The following is a 16,338-nucleotide window of genomic DNA, read 5'->3' on the forward strand; positions in this document are numbered from 1 at the left end:
CTACTCATCAAAGGAAAACAAACATGTCTGTTCTTGTCACATTGATTGTTCAGTAAGCATATGCTCAGCCTTATTGGGTGCATCAGTGGTGACTTGTGTTTGGGTCAGAGTATACCCTCCTCCTTCACATACAATTTTACCACAACATCACTTACATAATCTCGAAATGTTGGTATAAACTAAAAGAAAAGCACCAGGGTAAAACTTTAAGACTGACACCAGTAGAGGACCGAGTGTCAGCGTTACAAAATAAGAAAATCACCCAACATAAGGGCTGTTTTGAACAATAACATTGACATTGGTCACTGCTGCTGACCTGGCATCACACAGTGTTTTACATGGAGGGTTGTAAAACAGGTTCACTTCCCTCATAGGCGTGGGGTAGATCATCAAACATACTTGATTCATTGTGAGTGCCGAGTCAGTGGTGAGGTGGCATGAGTGTAGTTGTCAGGCAACTCTATAAGGTAAATATGTTTTATATTTTAGGTATACAAAGTCTGTGTAGTTGTTGAGCTTTTTTGTTTGTTTAAGTGCACTCAAATAGCTTAACTGATTACATTGAGGCCAGGTTCACATCCAGAAGATGTAGGTACAGTCGTTGTCACTATTAATCTATTTAAATGTGGCATAAGGGTGTGCTCAGTTTACGTGGTTTGGCAATATCCACACTATTAACCAATAGGAACAAAGAATTGCATCTATGTCAGCCAACTAGTTTTTAATCAAGTACAGACATGACACTGGGTACGTTCAGCTTTTTAAGGTGTGAATGGATTTTAGGAGCAGGTTAACAAAAAAATTCACATGTACTTTTAAAATAAGTTAATACGTTTTCTTAATTTTTTTTCACAGAAAAGGGAACGAATTGAATGGACCACAAATCTGGATACCACAGTTTTGAAAGGGGAAGCTTGAAGTTCAACAACTGAGTTTTCGACTGCAACTTCCATGAAATCATATTAAATTCGGACAACACTCCAAAGGATTGACTTTTGATGATTGAATGAAACAGTCAGAGACAGACAGGGGAGCAATGGGAACACAGGGAATCTTGCTGGGGGACGCTACAGCTTTAACTACTACAACGCATCAAGATCAAAAACTGTGGAGGTCCTTGTCAGTCTTTTTTCTCTCTGTGGACGTAACCAACAAGAGGATTCAACAACAAATGGCACATTTGAAAACCTCGTTTTTGTGGAGCCATGGATTTCCAATCACATTCAATAAAGAGAACAGGATCAATTGTGCAATCGATACAACTGAACCTCAAAAGTAGGTTGCAATTATTTGGTGATGTACAGAAGATTTGGTATTATTTATTTAGAGATGTATTTTTCCCTTTTGTTTCAGTCATTTATTTCAGACATTTACATTGAGGAACTGGCCATTTGTTGCAAATGATTATTGTTACGTTTGGGGTTGTTTTGAGTGTTTTCTTAAACAGGGATGTACAAATTATACAGTTACATTTTTTGGAGGCTGTGCTTTTTGAGTAAGCTCTTAAAGAATGCGAGCAGAAACGAGGATTATGTTGCAAGAATTAACGCCCTCAAACCTACAACGATACAAAGTCGATAATAGTTGAAAAGACCGCCACCTAGTGTGATACTGTCAACTCAACCACGTTTTGCACGTCAAGGAAGTACGTAGCCTACCTGCATGAAAAAAAGTTAATGCTAGCCGCTTAACACGGAAGAGCCTGTTGTACGCAGATAGGTTATGGGTTCGACCATATCCACTGAATTGGTAAGGTTATAGGTGTATTCACTTGTTTGAAATGGAAAAGTTTGTCTATCTTTTGATGCTGACTCCACAGCAATGATTGCATTTTTTTTTTAATGTTGTTGGCAAATCAGCTAGCCTGTTAGGACGAGTAGGCCTATATTTCTGACCGACGATCACAGCACTATTCTTTCCTTTTTATACCGACTCATTAATGACGAACTTGCTTTTCTAGTCTGACTACAGTCAATAAGGGTGTTTATTTTGCATTGTAAACTAGATGGAAGAAGAGGAAGAACATGCTATCCGTTCTTCCGTCGTGTGAAATGGATGAATGGCTTTCATGCTAATATGCATAAACATCCAAAACTTTTGCCCATTCCAATTACAATATTGTAGTGGATTAAAATTGATATGACAAGGTTCAAGAGTGTGAAATGGATTACTTTATTTCAGTTTGTAACATAAACGTACTTACAGCAGGTAAAGGACGTCAGCATGCAGAGCAGCCCAGAAAAAAAAGCTAAAGCTACCAATGTGTCTGTGTGGATCTCATCACATGCCAGTAGCCCCCTCTTATCAAACAGCTTTAGCTTCTTATCAAACTTTGTGAAGGCCATTTGGCCAGCCTCAGTTTGCAACATGACATCCCCTCCCCCCATGCCTGTCTCTAGTTTTTGGATAACTGAATGTGGCTTCATATATTTCAATATCTCTAACCATTGAGTCCGCAGAGTTTAAGAGGTAAAATGTCAACTTGTATCAACACCCTTGTAATTATAATATAAAATAAACTTTACCTGCTGTTTCAAACTTAGGTTCGAGTGATACAACCGGAGGAGTTGCCTTTACCAGTAAGTGTAACCATTTCAACCTCAAGGCCTTTATGTTTAACTGCAGCATACTGTATCTGATGTATGGTCACACATATGTATATTTATAACTATACTATTACGATTCCCTTCCTAGGTCCAGTGTCAGTCCGATGCTGATGGTCGGAATCGATGTGTCGTTCATGATGACCTAACCTATCCCATAACTCCTGTAAGTACATAAATATTCAAATTTACTTGAACAACACTTCCCTTAACCACTGACCCAAATATCAGAGTTTAGTCCGGAATTGCAAAAGCTGTCCACAATCAACTTTTCTTTAGTCCAGTTTGTGTCTTATTCAAAATTTTCCTCGCCAAGTTGGATTGTTTTACAAGTTGGCCCATCATTGAGTCTGCAGAGTTTAAGAGTTAAAATGTCAACTTCAATCAACACCCTTGTAATTATAATGCAATATATAGTTGACATGCTGTTTCGCACTTAGGTTCCAGTCATACAACCAGAGGAGTTGTCTCTCCCAGTAAGTGTAACATTTTCTAACTCAATACCTTTAACTACAATATGTCTAATGTAAAGTCACACATATGTACTGTATATATGTATTTCTATATCTATACTATTATCATTCCCTTCCTAGGCCCAGTGTCAGTCCAACGCTTATGGTTGGAATGGATCTGTGGTTTATGATGGCCTCACTTATCCCATAATTTCAGTAAGTACCAAAACCTTCAAATGAACATTTACTAACCCTACCAATCACCTTAACCACTCAAGTCACACACACACACACACACACACACACACACACACACACACACACACACACACACACACACACACACACACACACATACACACACACAGGACTCTGTGGATATGTTTAAGAGTCAGCTTAAGACGCACTTCTGTTCAGACAGGCCTTCTAGATCCATGTCTATGTACTCTGTATTATATTGTATTGTATTATATTGTACATTCTTAGAAAACTCTTCTTTGTAACAGACTCTGTATATGTGTCGTTTTATTGTATTTTATTGTGTTTTGTAATGTGAAGCGCTTTGTGACCCTGGTCTGCGAGAGGCGCTATATAAATAAACTTTACTTACTTACTTACTTACTTACTTACTTACTTACTTACTTACTTACTTACTTACACACACACACACACACACACACACACACACACACACACACACACACACACACACACACACACACACACACACACACACACACACACACACTATACAGACACTACACTATCCATTACAGACTTATGCAGATATTAAACCATGGCATTTGGTCAATCCATATTAAAATGAAATAAATATATAGGGGAGAACGGGGGAATGTGAGACATCAGGTAATGTGAGAGACCCCCTGTATCTAGGCAATGGAACACATTTTTGGTCATGTTTTCAAGCACCTCTCATTTCCCCTTGGCCATGAAAGAGAGGACCTCATGGTGATGTTGTAAGCATGTTTTATTCACAAAAAAGTATTTTTTGCACGTAAAGGTAAAAAACTATTCTGTCAACTTAATCAATTGTTGTGCCAAAGCAAATTGATTCAGGAAGAAAAACTTATATCATACATGTTGATGAACTACCAACATATGAAACCATGTGATGATGATGAAAACTGAAGATTAGCCTTAATTGCTGAGAGAGGTAGTTTCTTCTCAAATTGTGGCAGTGGGGTAAAGTGAGACAAATGCTGTGGGGTAAAGTGAGACAGTGTCTGTGCTCTCTTTTAATAAATCCATTATATGAGAGGTAGCAAGGAGACTAGTTTGAATAATACAAAAGACAATGTGGGCTGGAGGTGGGGGTTGATGGTTGAAGGGGTGTAAGCAAGGGCATGGTTTGTATGTGGGGGACAGGAGAGTGACCTTTAACATAAATAGACTCTAAGTGATATGTCTTTATTCAATGAATGATCCCAATAAAACAAATGCAGAACAATATTAATTAAAGACTCAAAAGATGGAAAATGACAGCTGGGTCTAGTCCTGTGTCCTGAGTCCCAGGCTGTTCTAGCTGGCTCTGATTGTTATTTGCTCTGACCCCCAGACACTAGCTGGCTCTAGGGTCCTGTGTCTGACCCCCAGACTGTGTTTGAATCTAACTGGTCATATCTGTCATTTGAATGTAAATTATTGAATATGAATTATATGTTGTATTTGATCAGAGTTACTTTCAAGTGTTTAGAAAAATGTTTTGCTTAATTGACCAAACCCCATGATTCTGTTACTAGTCCAACATTAGTTTTGGAATATTTGTTTTTCAAGCTAGCTGTCAGGATTCTAACTGTTACAACATGTGTTGTTATGGTAGTTTCAGAGTGGAAAAGTGGATCAGTTTACCCCCTTGATTTCTCTGGTCTGTCTCAGTTTACCCCACAGCTGGGGTAAAGTGAGACACAAGACAACTCATATTTTCACTGCCCTTTGTCTTGAATAAATTCTGCTAATGCCCATTTCTAGGAAACATTCTGAATTAATGGGAAATGTGTCAATTTGACTGATAAATCATTTAACCTCGCTTAGAGGGGCACAAATATAAAAATGTCTCAGATTACCCCGTTCTCCCCCACTCCTGATCAATATCTTAATATATACTATTATACTATTACGTGTTCCTTTCTAGGTCCAGTGTGAGTGTGTTTTTGTGTCAAGTTTTAGAGGGGAGCGTGTATATGGTCCTAGAGCCCTATGTTCCCACATTTCTAACTTAACTAACTATATAATAGAGAAAAGTATATATGTGTGTGTGTGCTTCACTTCTATTCTAACCTCTCCCTGTCCCATTACCCTAACCACCAGTGATGCGAACATAGGGCTATGGGAACATTAGAATGACCCCTTTTAGAGTTCCATTGTGATGATCAGCATTACACACACAAAAAGAGAGCAAAGATGTTTGTCATTAAATTATTTATCTTCTCACCCTCCAGGTTGGGAACCACTGCCTTACAAATCAGCCCTCATCTTGAAACAACTCACTTCATTCGGGTCGGATTATGGTCGGAGCAGAGCTCTGGTAAATTGGGACTAAGATCCTTACAAAATCATAATAATCTATGAAAAATCCTCATGTGAGTTTTATTGACCTAAATACAAATTATTCTTTTCAGAAGAGATAGAAGTTTTTCAGCCCCGTGGACACTTGTCATCTGGTGGAAGTAACATACACCTAAGTCTGTCCCTCCTGCCTGAGTGACCCGACATACAGGTATCAAAATAAATACATTATTACTAGAGATGCATTTTAGTACATTGAACAAAATGGTTAATTTGATCCCATTTAAAAGCCAAAGTCAGTGTTGTTTAATTTACACAGGGGCTTGTTTCAAAGATAATATCGACTGGTGTGCATTGATAGATTTCGCTTTATTTTCCTCTAAGGTTGAAAACTTCAGACAGTTTAACAAAAATCACCAAAAGGAAACATGGTTCATAATTTGTTGTTTGTTACCAATGTGGAGCAAGGAATGAGAGGGGAAGGTATTGTTACACTCTTTGTAGAATTTTCAGTCTAGGGACCCGGACAATGGCTGTGTTCGGAATGCCATACTAACGTCCTACTCATACTCATTTCGACTTCAATTTGAGTATGTGACGGTTGGGTATGCGAGTTTGGGTATGTGAGAAATTCCCGGATGAGTACTAACTTCCGGGAAGATTTTGGGTATGAATCGATTGTATACTTTTCCTACTCAACCGCCCAACAATGCATTGGGTCAATTCTACCCGCCCAGGAAAATGAAATATTTTCAAGCAAGTTGCTAGGCAACAACATTGTTTGGGGTTCCGCGATCTGACAACTGTACGTGCAGTCATTCATAAACTCTTACAATAGATAAGAGATGAAGATAAATACCTAACAACATTAGAGTCACTAAGTGAAATGAGTGAAGTGAGTCTGATAGTGGAGAGAGATTAGAACAGATCGCTGTTCCACACACCGCGGCTCGTCCAGCTCAACTCACAGACAGCTGAGTGCTGATGAGCCGGACAGAGAGCGTCGGAGGGATCCTCCGCCTCAAAACATAATTATAAAACAAGAGGTCTAAAACACAGATGATGAACACAGGACTGTAAACATCTAGTTCAATATCTAACCTGTAGAGGGCGGTTATCAGCTTAACAGTGTCTAAACTGCCTGAATCTTATAAGAAGAAGAAGAAATTCTTCATTGCTTGAGTATACTTCAACTGAAAACGTTTCGACGCAGCTCGCATACACAATCGATCTTTGAGTAGAGAGTATGCAGTATATAGATGGTGAGTATGTAGGATGTAGGACGCTAGTATGCCGTTCCGAACACAGCCAGTGTAGTGTTTCTCGATCGGCCATGTTTTATAACTTGTAAAGAAAAAAAAAATTATATTAAAATTAGGGCTGTCAAAATTAACGCGTTAACGCAGGGTGATTAATTTCTGGAATTAACGGCGTTCATTTTTTTAACGCATGCGCAGAATGATCCGCCCTGTACCTCCCACCGGCTCTGTACTACAGTCATCTAACGTTGTGGCTGACCCAGGATCAGTAGCTGCGCGCAGCCAAACATAGCAGCCCGTTAGCCCGTGCTGTGTTTTAAAGTTTTAAACTGCTAACGGTCACGTCTGTGTCGGGGGCATAGATAGTATATAAAATCAACTGCCACGGCTGGCAGTTGATGTCGGGAGCAACAGGAGGAGAAACATTGTCCACTCTGTTCAGAGCCCGCGAGGACACAAACGTCTGCAGTTTTCAGAGGTGTGTGTGATCAAACATCAACATAACGTCAGCTTCCTGGTACACATGAACAGTCCCCTAGGACGTGGTCGCGTCTACAAACGCATTTGACCAAAGACATAGTAAAGAGACAGACCAATTGAATTATGGTTTGGTTTAAATTTATTTTCAGTATTAAAACCATAATTTGGATTTTCAATTAATAAACATAGCCTACTAATTTTAAATGTACATATCCACCTTCTGTCATTTATCTTTCCGTTCATACAACAATATACAGAGAAAATTAGATTTTTTTTCGGGCAATTTCGGTAAAATTAATCGAGATTAATCCACAGAATCCTTTGATTAATCTGAGTAAAAATTGTAATCGTTTGACAGCCTTAATTAAAATAAAATCTTAATTTATAGCTGTAAAGTAAAACGGAGTATTTCAGGAGATATGCTGAAAAGAGGATATTCAACAATGGCACTGTGAGAAATATAAGGGGTTCTTTGAACACTACACCATGAAAACAGTTTTTAATAAGAAGTATGAGAAGATCTGGCACCCTTTAGTCTCCTATCTTCAGAGCTAAACTAATTCACTCCTGTAACTCACTGTAGGCCGCATGACGCATGTCACCTTTAATGAATTTACGAGCTGCTTACAATCATGTAACAGCAGTTTTAAGAATAGTATCATCAGTTTTATGTAAATATAGGGCCTGAAGTGTGTTATTGTTTAGCAGCAGTAGGCTGCATTATAGGAAAAGACTAAGCAAATAAAGTAATTTCTCCACCAGCCAGCTCCACCAGGCCAGGCCCAACCACCACCAGCCAGCTACACCAGGCAAGGCTAAGGGCTAACCACCACCAGCCAGCAACACAAGGCAAGGCTAAGGGCTAACTACCACCAGCCAGCTCCACCAGGCCAGGCCCAACCACCACCAGCCAGCTACACCAGGCAAGGCTATGGGCTAACCACCACCAGTCAGCTCCACCAGGCCAGGCTCAAGGCCCAACCACCAGGCTGGTACGAAATAGCAAAGACTTGAAGCAGCTTCTAGTCGAACAGTCACTGTTACATCAGCTGTTGTTGTGCATGTATACTTTATAAACAGGAAACAGTACTGTCAGTTAGGGCTGGGCGATTAATTGAATTTCGATTTTGGTTACAATTTTGGCTTCCCTCGATCATGAAAACAAGATAATCGTAATAAAACGGTTATTGTGCGGCACGCCGGGTCATGTGTAGTAAATGCAGCGCACCCTTCTGTCTCCACCTGCGCTCCGCCCCGCCCCCGCCCGAACACTGTCGCTTTCAGCGATTCCAGTGCAATTGTTTATTCAGCATAAAGTTAAAACGCTCGTCCAGGATGTTACACCGAAACACAAAAGCCTTGCGCGATTGAAGCAGCGTTTCACTCGGTGAAACATGGTGTGAGTGAGACACTGTGATGGCGGTGGGTAACGGTGTCATTCACTGTGAGAACTTGCCGGTGTGAGCCGCCGCGCAGAAAAGCTCTGTGGCTTTACGGGTAAAATGATAGTCGGGGATTCCTGCACGTTAACGTTGTTGAGGGGAAAGGCTTCCGCTTTCTGATTGCATTTCTCGAGCCTGAATATATTGTGCCATGTCGGCAAACTATCTGCGCGACAAGAGCAAATATACAGTGAGACGCACCCCCTCCGTTAGTTTCAGTCTACAGACGAAAAGTTACAACCAGCACCTAAGCATGGACTTCGTTTAAATAAAGCGTCTAATTTTTATGATCAGCGCTCTGATGCAAATTCTGAAGTCTGAACATTACGGTGTCAGCTGTGGTGTAGTTTTTTTTACAGCAACTCAACATGCACTGCAAAAAAAAAGAAGGCAATAAGTCGATCTTTTTGTAGATTCATAGCCTACCTCCTCTTTTAAGTCGAAGTACAAATCAATGAATGGTTGACAATCACATCCCTAGTAAAATATTAATTTTACTCTTAGATTCGAAGGTTTTACCGATTATTTATTTTGTGTGGCTTTTTAGTTGTAGGCTACGTTTGAGGAGCACAATTGGGAGTTTTGTTTATGTAATGTTGAAAGAATTGGCAGAATTTTCATTTTGGTGCATCCCTACAATGAATAATCGTCTTTAATAACCGTGATAACAATATCAATCAAAATAATCGTGATTATCATTTTTGCCATAATCGAGCAGCCCTAATGTCAGTAACACCCCAAGCCAAGCTTTAAGAACATATTCTGCACATGACTTCATCACCGTCTTCATTTATCAGTCCCTGATGTGTGCTGGAGAGATTTGTCAAGCGGGAGGTTAATTAGCTCTATTAAATACTGTGTCACCCTCACCTGCTGCTGACTCCATTTAATAATTTACAACCTGAATATATTTTTACATTGGAAAGGTGTTCGGTGACATACCTAATCCATATTCATTTCATGTCGATATTTTGGGGGTTGATCATTTGTTAAGCCGAGTGAGACCAGAGGAGGCCAGAGGTACAGATAAGCAGCAGAGTGTTCTCATCCTCTATGACCTGATTATATGCCTAACTGTCTATTTTATTAAGACCAGGGGTGGAGCAGTGGAAGAGCAAAGTGTAGTTAATCACTAGACACATTAACGACTGGTGCTGCCGTTTAAATCATTGTGATACAAACTCTGAAGTATTCATCACTTAAAATGTTCAAAGTCTGCAAACTTTTCACTTCTAATTTAAGATGATTTTTTTTATATCGTATTTTATGACCTGAGAATTTGTGCTGCTGCAGGCCAAAATTAAGTCATATAGCATTTTAATCGAATGAAAAATAAATGTTTGACCACCATGTATGTATTATTTTGCACCTCTATATAGTATATATTTATAATGTAAAAACATATATTCTCTGTCTGGTTGGAGAATTATACTTATGTGCCTTCTAGCAGACAGTTATATATACCTGATCATTTGGTACCACTTTGGTGTGATTACGGTAAACATACGGCTAGAAACAGCAACTGATTAGCTCAGCTTAGTATAAAGATTAGAAACAGGGGTGACAGCAATCTAATTTATACAAAACCTGAGAAGTGGCACTACCTGGGTGTTACGTGCCTGACTACAATGTTCTAGTGACTAAACTATAAAAATTATCACCTAACTCTTCAACTTAATGTTTTATCCCAGCACCAAATTCCAGAGTGTTCAGATTTCAGCAATTTTCCTGGAGTTAATGGAGAAAGAAACAAAGAAAGGCGAGTGAATATTGGACTTTATCTGGTGTCCAGGAAACAACGCTGTGAATTAATTATCTAATTACTCTGTCTGTTGGATGTGTGAACTGATTGCTAACACATTAGCCATGGTAACTTTATCATTTGAGTGTATGTCAGTGCTGCCTATAACTTGGTCTGCTTACCCAATAAAAATGTAAGTTATTTAACCAACAAGGTTGATGCAACTCCTTGACCTTAGTGTGTGTGTGTTATTACTCCAAAGCATCTGTTTTGTTTCTCCAATCATTGATTGAACTTCTTACTTTCATTCCAAATCTGGTTATTAAAATATAAAAATACTTTCTAGTAACAGTTTTCCAGTTACATTAAAGATCCAGCTAAATAAAATATCTCTTCTTGTATGCAGGTGGAGTCTGCATGGTCCATGGGTGGTGATTCTGTTCGCCAGTATTGTGATCCTGCTGTTGGTCTATTGATCATTTAGCAGACGCCCAAGGTTTATGGTTACCATGGTACAGATGTATGATGGGAACCTCCCAAGACATTTTCTATGAAGAGAAATGTCCACGATATCTCATCGTATCAGCTTTTGCGGGGTCAGGTTGCGGTGGCAACAGATCCAGACGGGAACCCCAAGCATCCCTTTCCTGGGCCACATTAACCAGCTCTGACTGGGGGATCCCGAGGTGTTCCCAGGCTGGTGTGGAGATATAATCCCCTGGGCCTCCTCCCAGCAGCTAGATGTGCCTTAAACTCGCCCAGTGGGCATCCTTACCAGCTGGACAAACCACCTCAACTGGCTCCTTTCTGCGCAAAGTAGCAGGGCTTATACTCCTTGTTCCTCATGGATAACTGTGCTTCTCACCTTACCAGCCACCCTCCTGAGAAAACCTATTTCGGTCGCATGTACCCGATCTCGTTCTTTCAGTCATGACCCAGCCTTCATGACCGTAGTTTAGAGTAGGAACGAAGATTGACCAGTAGATCGAGAGCTTTGCCTTCTGGCTCAGCTCTCTTTTCGTCACAACAGTGCAGAGAAGCTAGCGTAATAACGACCCTGCTGCTCCCATATTCCGGCCAATCTCACGCTCCATTGTCCCCTTACCAGTGAACAAGATCCCAAGGTACTTGGGTTGAGGACTAATTCCCCAATTTCCAGGATAGACACTGTTAATGCAATTGTTGCACATGTTCTAAAGTATTCTTTAACTTTTGAACAACTTTGTAATATCATGTTAATGTTGCTCCATTTTTTAAACCTTCTCTTGTCAGAGGTGCTGTAGGTAACTGTTGCACTTATTCTTGGATTTCTTTTTGGTAAGCAAACACATTTCAAAATAGCCTATAGTATGAGCAGAATGTCAGCAGGTACAACATGTCAATTGATTCCCAGTGTTTGAAGTGCAATACCTGTTGAGCACCAGCCTACCCAGAGCATTGAACCATGGACCTGATGTTTCAAAGCTCCTACCACATCCCACTGTACACCTGTGCTTGACACCATAAACTCCTCCAACTCCTTGGCAGCGTAGGAGAACACTTTCGTGTTGTCTTTTGTGGGTGGTGAAAATGTAGCCAAGCAAGATCCTCCTGTACTCTCTCGCCCAAGCTGCAAAGAGCTTAATGAACAGTTTAATAAAGAATGTATTAACCTTAATAAGCATTGTTCCCGCTTCAGATTCTGTAGCTTCAAAATACATAATTAGCAGTTTAATAAGAGTATAGTTTACTGCTAAGTTTTTGTTTGCTGTTAATTTATTTAAAAGCCTACTTCACCGGTTGGAATATGAAGGTGTATTGAACTCGGAGATCCTTTTTAGTATAAATGTGCAGAAAAAATTGAAATTGGATCATCTTAGCCTGAGAAAAGGCAGAAAGAGTGTTTTATGGTCTCACTGTCTAACCCTACAGTTTCCTTCTTGTGACATCACAGTAAGGGTTAGGATTAACAGGACAGCTGGGCCAAGGGAAGACTAAGGGAAGACTGAGGGAAGAAAAATCTCATTCATTATATTATAATAGTTATTTTATAATGATAGAACGCTGGTTCCGTATGGGTGAAGTATTCCTTTAAGTGCTTATAAAAGTCTTATAATCTAAAAAAAATTGTATTATGTTATCATTAACACATATATATTCTTATTAACACAGATGTATGTTATTAAGCATATATTAAGGGTTGTATACCTATTAACTAATGATTATTACAAGGACCTTATTATAAAGTGTTAGCAAATAATCTAGTGTCAATACATAGTAAACTAAGGGGGCATCATAGCTATAGCAACATGGCTGTTTACAGAGCCTAAGCTGTGTATTCAGTATTCACACAATTTTTTTTCAGCCCACACAGAGAAATTCAATGATTTTGAAACCATTCTCCCGACTCCCCTTTAATTCATCTTAAAGAAAGATGGCATAGAAGCCACGGGAGCTGTATGTCTCATAAAATCATCAATCCGGACTGGTTATTTAACTGCACCACTCAGCCTATAGGACACAGTTGTCCTGCTTTGATTTTTACAATCTGCACACAAAAACCATATAGCATAGAATATGTGTTTAAGTGGCAGTGTGTGTTTAATTACAACAAAATACTGATGCTGTTAGGTTTAGTTTTCGTTTTAACTGTTGTCTCACTTTGTTTTTGGTTCATAAAGTTCAACAATGTGATCGTGAACGAGGTCAACAGAGCACACATACACAACTGTGTGAACCTACTTTCGCTGTAATAATAAAATATATGTGTGTGTATAATTGGCCCGTAGCTATGGTTTTCTCACTCACTTTGAAGACAAAACAACCCACAACAATCCAGATGAAAGATTTGGGCATTTGTTTGTATAGCTGAGGTTATAATTCTCTTTGAAACATGGTGGACCCCTTGGTAGAAGCTTTTTTTCACTAATTCTCTTTGGCTCTTTGATGAGTGGATGGATAGTACAGTAAAATCATTGTGATACATTTTTATTTTGTGAAATAGGATTAATGCAAGCTTCATAAGAAAAGTATTTTTTCTTTCTTTTTTTTGGCATTTTCTTTTATGCTTTTCTGATAGTGTAGAGACAGAGTTGAAATGGGGCAGAGAGGGGAGTGACATGCAGAGAAAGACCGCGGGCTGGAATCGAATCCGCTGCTGGCCGAGGCCCATGTGGGGGGACCCTACCAACTGAGTTAAGGGCGCGCCCAAGAAAACATTTTCTGCCTTAACTTTGTTTCTCACAAAATAAAGATATGTCTTCCCCTTAAATACTGCTAAACTGACTATGGCATCGTTGTGAACACAGCATTAGCACCAGTTGTTTTTGGTTTGATCACAGACGCCATCACTAGGCTCCCACAGTGGCTTAGTGAGAACGGCACAATACAATAGTATATTTTCTGTCAACTACAGGAGAACAATGTGATATTTGTGGGAGAGCTGTCCATACAGCTGTAATCCAAACCCAAAACTGTTCAAACATGTCCGTGTAAAACCAATACAGATTTCACTGATTAATGCCTTGTAGACAGAGGGACAGACCGGAGGAAGCTTAGTGTGAGGGAAAAGGCTGATTTCAGTTAACCAATTAGTAAGACCTACTACAAGGCTGCTTCAATGAAATTGTGGGCAACGATTTACTGTCATTTTATAAAGGCGCGAAGATCAATACCAATCTCACATCTGTGCGTTAAGTGTGGAGCGAGAGCCAGGAGACTATTAGCTTGGCTTGGCATAAAGACTGGAAAAAGTTATCCTGCCCCTGGCCCTTTTCAAATTCTTAAATATGGGTTCATTGGTTTAAACCATTAACAAAAACAATACATATATGGATCACTTATGTGGTTTTACAGTGGCTTGCAAAAGTATTCATACCCCTTGAAATTTTCCACATTTTGTCACGTTACAACCACATACGTACAATTATTTTATTGGGATTTGATGTGATACACCAACATAAAGTGGCGCATCATTGTGAAGTGGAATGAAAATTACACGTGGTTTTAAAATATTTTTATAAATAAAAAACTGAAAAGTGTGGCGTGCAAAAGTATTCAGCCCCCTGACTCAATGCGTTGTAGAACCACCTATCGCTGCAATTACAGCTGCAAATCTATTGGAGTATTTCTCTACCAGCTTTGCACATCTACAGACTGATATATTTTGCCTATTCTTCTTTGCAAAATAGCTCAAATTACAGATTCAGCATCGGATTGGATGGAGAGCGTCTGTCAACAGCAATTTTCAAGTCTTTCTCAATATTCTCAATTGTTTTTAGGTCTGGACTTTGACTGAGCCATTCTAACACATGCCTATGCTTTGATTTAAACCATTCCATTGTACATCTGGCTGTATGTTTAGGGTAGTTGTCCTTCTGGAAGGTGAACCTACACCCAGTCTCAAGTCTTTTGCAGACTCTAACAGGTTTTATGCCCTGTATTTGGCTCCATCCATCTTCCCATCAACTCTAACCAGCTTCCCTGTACCTGCTGAAGGAAAGCATCCCCATAGCATGATGCTGCCACCACCATGTTTCACGGTGAGGATGGTGTGTATAGGGTGATGTGCAGTGTTAGTTCCACCACACATTGCATTTTGCATTAACGCCAATAACTTCAATTTTGGTCTCTTCTGACCAGAGCACCTTCCTCCAACCCTTGCCAAAAGCCATGCATAGTCAGATGAGACCAAATGTGAAGTTTTTGACCTGAATGCAAAATGCAATGTGTGGCGGAAACTAACACTACAAACCACCCTATACACACCATCACCACAGTGAAACATGGTGGGGGCAGCATCATGCTATGGGGATGCTTTTCTTCAGCAGGTACAGGGAAGCTGGTTAGAGTTGATGGGAAGATGGATGGAGCCAAATACAGGACACACAACCTGTTAGAGTCCGCAAAAGACTTGAGACTGGGTGTAGGTTCACCTTCCAGAAGGACAACTACCCTAAACATACAACCAGATCTACTATGAAATGGTTTAAATCAAAGCATAGTCATGTGTTAGAATGGCCCAGTCAAAGTCCAGACCTAAAAACAATTGAGAATATTGAGAAAGACTTGAAAATTGCTATTGACAGACGCTGCCCATCCAATCTGATGCTGAATCTGTAGTTTGAGCTATTTTGCAAAGAAGAATGGGCAAAATATATCTGTGCTAGATGTGCAAAGCTGAGAAATACTCCAATAGATTTGCAGCTGTAATTGCAGCGATAGGTGGTTCTACAAAGCATTGACTCAGGGGGCTGAATACTTTTGCACGCCACACTTTTCAGTTTTTTATTTATAAAAATGTTTTAAAACCACGTGTCATTTTCATTCCACTTCACAATGATGCGCCACTTTATGTTGGTGTATCACATAAAATCCCAATAAAATAAATGTACGTATGTGGTTGTAACGTGACAAAATGTGGAAAATTTCAAGGGGTATGAATACTTTTGCAAGCCACTGTAAGTGGTGTTCCATGATATATTTGTGTCATGTTTCTTTGCCACCCCCAAACCAATTGCCGCGAGTGCACAAAAGTAACCATTCAAATGTTTATTAATGCTGTTTTCTGTTATTGTTATATAGTTATTGACAATGTCACTGCAGATATCACAGCAAGATCAGATATTGGGAAAGAAAGCAAAAGGAATAGTTGTTAGTGAAAATTTTACTAAAAGTATTTGTGTAGGGTAATGTCAATGACTGCAGAGGTTAAAAAAAAGGATGAAGGCTGGCTCACTGTGTCTATATCTCAGCCAAAACATAAAACACTGCAATATAGGATTTCAAACTGTGCTCACTATGGTTTATCCATGGGCTAGAAGGCTAGTTAGTGTGTTGAAAGCCACAGCCACCCTT

General features: G+C 39.6%; 1 long non-coding RNA gene across 1 annotated transcript; it reads left to right on the forward strand.

Moving 5' to 3' along the window:
• Positions 1-424: 424 nt before the first annotated feature.
• Positions 425-13,088, forward strand: LOC307255659. Its single transcript, XR_013845034.1, has 10 exons — positions 425-467; positions 856-1,275; positions 2,544-2,579; positions 2,695-2,769; positions 3,044-3,079; positions 3,197-3,271; positions 5,515-5,600; positions 5,695-5,792; positions 8,083-8,312; positions 10,910-13,088. It is a non-coding gene; the product is annotated as an uncharacterized lncRNA (long non-coding RNA).
• Positions 13,089-16,338: the final 3,250 nt, after the last annotated feature.

This window comes from Ammodytes marinus (genome assembly GCF_949987685.1).
Source record: "Ammodytes marinus genome assembly, chromosome: 9".
NCBI classification, from domain to species: Eukaryota; Metazoa; Chordata; class Actinopteri; order Uranoscopiformes; family Ammodytidae; genus Ammodytes; species Ammodytes marinus.